This window comes from Grammomys surdaster, unplaced genomic scaffold, assembly GCF_004785775.1.
Source record: "Grammomys surdaster isolate TR1022 unplaced genomic scaffold, NIH_TR_1.0 125769, whole genome shotgun sequence".
NCBI classification, from domain to species: Eukaryota; Metazoa; Chordata; class Mammalia; order Rodentia; family Muridae; genus Grammomys; species Grammomys surdaster.
The window spans coordinates 1,217,470-1,223,685 of record NW_021620600.1 but is presented as its reverse complement, the minus strand read 5'-3'; positions in this window follow the sequence as shown (position 1 = coordinate 1,223,685).

Sequence of the window (6,216 nt, the reverse complement as noted above, 5' to 3'; positions counted from 1 at the left end):
TGTCAACCTGTGTGATAGTCATGTGATGTCAACCTGTGTGATTGTCACGTGTCCTCCTTGTCATCATTGCGTCAATAATGTGTAGCTGCTGTAACAGAAGAAATTTAGATTTAGTGATTTTTTTGTTTTGTTTTTATTTTTGCTTTGTTTTTTGGGGGGGTATTTTTGTTTACTTTTATCTGTGTTGGATATGTGCACATGAGTGTCGGTGCTCAAGAGACCAGAAGAGGGCACCAGAGTCTTGGAGCAGGAGTCACAGGCAGTTAAGGGACACCTTGCATGGACACCAGGAACTGAACTTGGCTCCTCTGGAAGAGTAATACATCCTTTTAACTGTGGAGCCATCTCTCCAGCCTCACTGGTGAGGCTTTTGGGTTTTGTTTTTTGGTTTTGTTTTTGTTTTTCGAGACAGGATTTCTCTGTGCAGCCCTGGCTGTCCTAGAACTCACTCTGTAGACCAGACTGGCCTCGAACTCAGAAATCCGCCTGCCTCTGCCTCCCGAGTGCTGGGATTAAAGGCGTGCGCCAGCCAGCACTGCCTGGTGGGGTTTTTGTTTAAAAGTAGGAGCTCACGTAGCTCAGGCAGGCCTAGAACTTTGTGGAATGACCTTAACTCCTGATCCTTCTGCCTCTGTCTCCTAGCTGGAAGTTTTTGAGCTTTTGAGACCAAGTCCTGAAGAAATCAGCTCAGGAACTTTGGAAAGGTCAAAGGACACTTGGCTCTCCAAAAGGAAGAGGCCAATTAACATCCCTCAGACAATGGGAGAGAACCGACCTGCAGGTTGGGGCACATTCAACAGGACAGACCTTTGGTCACCCACAGACAAGGAAAATCCCTGCCACCTCATTCCCCTAAGACCAATCAATTTAAAAGTCACACTGTTCTGCCAATCATATTGTGCCAAGTTGCTGTTTCTCTATTCTACCCCTAAAAACTGTATAAAAACTGGCCAAACAAGCTGCCTGGGGTTACGACCTCTCCTTTGGATGCAAGACGACCCCAACGCATCGGGACAATAAATTCCTTTTGCTTTTTGCATCAATTCTCAGCTCCACGTGGTTCACTCAGGGGGTCTCTGGTAAGCTAAGGCTCACCAGAGTCTTACAGTCTTACTCTAGAGCTCCCTCTTGTAAGGAATTTACTAAGCAACCCAGGGTGGCCTGGAATGTGCAGGGATCCTCCTGCTTCAGCCTTTCTGGGCTGTCATCCAATTCATTATCATTTCTTCTCCCAGTCTGTCCAGGAGCCCTGAGCCAAGTACATAGCAGGCGCTCCGCAGAGCGTGCGCTGGGTGCACAGTGAAGGGAGAGGGGGGAGGTGGAAGTTTAGTATAACAGGTTTTGGGGAACCAAGAGCTAAGGAAGAAGCTGGGGAGGGGCAAGTGGGGGCAGGGTTGGGCGGAGCGGGGGAGGGGCAAAGGGGGCAGGGGGAGGAGCGGGGGGGCAAAGGAGGGGAGGGGGACGGTCCAAGAGATGGAAGGCTGACCCAGGAATTGGGGCGTCCTGTTCTCCCGCTTGAATCAAATCGCCTACGCACCCTTTTCTTTTGGGCTGGGCCTTGCTGGACACACTGCAAGGGAAGGAGAGGAGGGGGAAGGGAGGGGGACAAGAGGAGGGGGACACAGGGAGGGCGGTGCCTAACTGGCAGGGCGGGTTTGGCTGGTTGCTGCATTTGGCAGAAGATGGGGCCAGGGAGAGGCAGGAATGGTGCTAAGACAATTCCTGGGCCACGGAAGTGGAGAGAGAGTTAGCACCTTGATCATTTGTCCCAAGACACCCCTCCCTCCAGAAAATGCCACACCCACATCTGGAACAGGCTGAGCCTGTCTCATCTCTGGCACACAGGAAATTCCTCTCCCTCAGGCCTATGGATCTAGACCTGGCCTTTCCTGCTCAGACTCAGGAGTCCAAATCTCAGACCTCCTGCCTCAGACTAGACCCAGTCCCCATACTCTGGCGCGTACACTCACCCCCCAGTTAATCCCTGGGCATCCTTACCTCTCCTGCTCTCTGCCTACCTGCCCACCTCTACCTATCTCCTCTGTGGCTAGGCAGCCTATTTGGACCCAGGTTCTCTTGTTCTGAGCATGTCTTTCAGTGTCTACCAGCCCCGGGCCAGGCCATCCCTCTTGAGTAGTGTGACACGTGTGGGGCTTCTCTGTGGCCTTGAGCCCTATGCCTCCATGCTTATGGAAGCAGGGCTGGGTGTGACTGGTATGGAGCAATCAGGGTGGAGAGCAGCTGGGGTTTCTGCCACACCACCCACCCCAAGATGGACTGGCTGATTAGAGGAGGGGCAGGAGGATGAGGTGGGGAGGGCCAGCTTGGGTGTCAGCTGACCGCCTCTTACCCCACCCGATGCATGTGAGGTCATCATTTCCTCCTGGAAGGGACTGTACAGTAGCCGTGGAGACCATAGAGGTCCCCCTCCCAGAACTTGCCCCTTTCCCATCCATTTCCAGGACTGAGATGTTAAATGTCTGTTCTCATCAGTCTGGGTCCTGGAGCTCCAGCTGTGTCCCTCAGATCGGGAGCCCAGACTCACCCCTGTCCTGCACCCCCACACACACACACACTCACCCATTCAGGTTCCTCCTCCCTGACTCAGGACTGGGGCACCTGCCTCACCCTCTGGGGAGCCCCGCCTCTCACAGACTGAGCTCTCCTGGTATTTTTGGCAATTACTGGATTTTAATGGAAAGGCTGAGCTCTCTGAAGGTGACAATGACCTGATTCTTTGGATACATGACCTCATGACCCAGTGACCCCTCTCCCACGCGTGAACTCCGTCAGCAAAGTGGCACAATGCAGTGCTTGGGGAAGGGTCTGATGACTCAGCTAGAGGAGTTTGAGAAATGACACTGAGGTCTGGGTCAGGGCTGCCATCCCCACTGTCACTAGGGATGGATAAGTCTCTGAACGTCAACACCCAGAGCCCAAAATGGCATCCCTCCCCAAGGCTCCCCTCTGTGGCTGGAGAGACACCCCTCCCGGCATCTCTAGCCTGTGCCCCATCAAGTCCACCTCTTCAGTTCTCACTCTGCTAAGCCAGCCTGGTCGCAGTTTCCCTCTGCAGGCTGGCTGTCTATACGCTGACACCACCCACAGTTGGTAGACAGAGCACGGACATGGTGCCCGCTTGTACAGGCATCCACCCACTATCCTACTCAGCTATCTGATCATTCAAATACTTCCATCTCCAATGTTCCCATTCACTCGTGTGTGTGTGTGTGTGTGTGTGTGTGTGTGTGTGACCTATGTGTGTAGGTTCATGGAGACACCGCTGTCAACTTTGTCTGTCTTTGCTCAGGAGCATCCACCTTTATTTGGAGAGAGAGTTGCTATGACCTGGGGCTCACAGGTAAGACTTGGCTGGCTGATGAGCAAGCCCCAGCGTCCTAGCTCTGTACCGGGGCTACAGGTATACCCCACCAGCTCTGGCTTTTCACCCGGGTTCTGAGGGCCCAAATTCAGGTCTTCATGTTTGCCCAGCAGAAGCACTGTACAAACTGAGCTACTTCCTAGCTGATCTATCACACAATTTTTTTTAAAGATATATTTATTAGCTGGGTAATTGTGTCCCACACCTTTTAAAGCCAGGACTCCAAGGCAGAGGCAGGCAGATCTCTGTTTGCTCAAGGCCAGCCTGGTGAACAGAGCAAGTTCCATGACAGCCAAGGCTACACAGAGAAACCATGTCATGAAAATCTTTTATTTTATTTTCTGTATAGTAGTATTTTTACCTGCATGTGATTCTGAGTAACCCAGATGTGCCTGGCGCCCTCAGTGGTGTGAAGACAGCATGGGAATCCCTGGAACTAGAGTTGCTGGTGGTTGTGAACTACCATGAGTCCTCTTCAAGAGCAGCCAGTGCTCTTAACTGCGGAGCCACTTTTCTTCAGCTCCTCGTCATGTAACATTTAAAGGTTTGTGACCTCTTTTGAGATAGAGCCTTGGTCTATTCAGCCAAGACTGACTTCACGTTGAGAGCCTCCTGCTCCGGCCTCGGGCGTGTTAGTTGCAAATGTGCAGTGCCACACCGTGTCTCTAATTCCTTTTAAAAATTGTTTTTTCAGGCTTAGTTAATTGTGTTTGTGTGGCTTTGGGCACATTTGTGCTTGCCTCTGGAGGCCAGAAAAAGGTGTCAGATCCCCTGGAACTGGAGTTAAAGGTGGTTGTGAACTACCTGACAGGTGTTGAGACCTTAGCTCAGGTCCTCTGCGAGACCAGTGTGTGCCTGCCTTCCTTCCTTCCTTCCTTCCTTCCTTCCTTCCTTCCTTCCTTCCTCCTTTTTTAGTAAAGTGTTTCTGTGTGTAGTCCTGGAACTGGCTCTGTAAACAGTAGAGACGCTGGTCTGAAACTCACAGTGATCCACCCATCTCTGACTTCTTTTTTTTTTTTTTCAAGACAGGGTTTCTCTGTGTAGCCCTGGCTGTCCTGGAACTCACTCTGTAGACCAGGCTGGCCTGGAACTCAGAAATCCGCCTGCCTCTGCCTCCCAAGTGCTGGGATTAAAGGTGTGTGCCACCATTGCCCAGCCATCTCTGACTTCTGAATGCTGGATTGAAGGTGCATACCACACACGTGGCTGTCTGTGCTCTTAACTAGTGAGCTGTCCCAGCACTACCTCATCGTCTTTCTTAGCGAGAAGAGAGGCTGGAGAGCAGGCTCAGCAGTTAGAAGCCCACACTACCCTCACTGAGGACTGGACATCAGTCCCCAGTGCCAGCATGTAGCTCCTCACCATTGTGACTGCAGTTCCCAAGGATCGAACGCTGTCTTCTTGCCTCTTTGGGTGCCTCCTGCACTCTGGACATCTGGAACACCGGGCATACATATATAACTTAAAAACAAAATAAAAGTCTTTAAAAAGTATGTCTGAAAATTGAAAAAAAGATGGATGAAGTTAATTTTGGAAATGTAATTTATTTAATCCAAGGTATCTTGGATTAAAAAATCTCAACATGTAACCCATACCAAATTTATACAAGTATTTTACAAGTCTTATATTTTTAATTCCAATGCCCAATTTTCAGTAGTTTAATTGGCATGTAATCTCACCAGAGCATTCTGCTATTTAAGTTACTGAAAAGAAATACAATTGAATGTTTTTACTTTCTTAGCCTCATGAACTTTGGTTCCAGGTTTAACTAGTCAGATTGGCTCAAAGCTGTGTCTACTTACCTGACTTGCTGTGGGCCTCTCCAAAGATGAGCTGGAGGGGACAGTAGGTGGCTGAATACGAGATGGATCAGTTTGGACAGAAAGGTGGGTGATTAAGTGGACAGGGTGAGCTGACAGACAGGCAGACGGGTAACTTGGAGACATGGATAGTTGTATGCCTGTGGGCGGCTGAACTGATACATTGACAGATACAGATCTAGGGCAGGAGAAGACAGCTCATCAGTAAAGAGCATTTGTTGCTCTTCCAGAGGACCCAGGATCAATTTAGCACCCACAGGATGGTTCATAAGCACCTGTAATCCCAGACCTAGGGAATCTGATGCTTTCTTCTGGCTTCCTTGGACACCAGGCATAGACATGATGCCCAGACATATATGACGACAAGACAGCCATGCACATAAAAAAATTAAAGATCAGTATCTAAATGGATGGTAGTAGATTAATGACTTGATCTGTGATTAGATGGATTAGTGCACAGATGGACAGGTGGATGGATGGTGGGAGAGTGAATATGTGGATGGATGGATGGATGGTGGGAGAGTGAATATGTGGATGGATGGATGGATGGATGGATGGTGGGAGAGTGAATATGTGGATGGATGGATGGATGGATGGTGGGAGAGTGAATATGTGGATGGATGGATGGATGGATGGATGGTGGGAGAGTGAATATGTGGATGGATGGATGGATGGATGGATGGGTGGATGGATGATGTACACGTGGATGGATAGATGGAAGACTTGTGTGTGAGTGGGTAAAGTGGTAGGTGTGTACGTGGGTGGGTGAGTGGGGGGATGTTGAAGTAGGTGAACAGTAAATGGTGAATGGATGGATGGGTAGATGGATGGATGAGAATATGTGGTTATCAGATGGACGGGTGGATGGATGAATAGATGATTAGATAGGTGGGTGGGTTCATTGGTTAATAAATAATTGGGTGGATAGATGGATGAGAGGATGGATGGATGGATGGGTGGGTGGGTGGGTGGGTGGATGGATGGATGGATGGGTGGGTGGGTGGGTGGATGGAT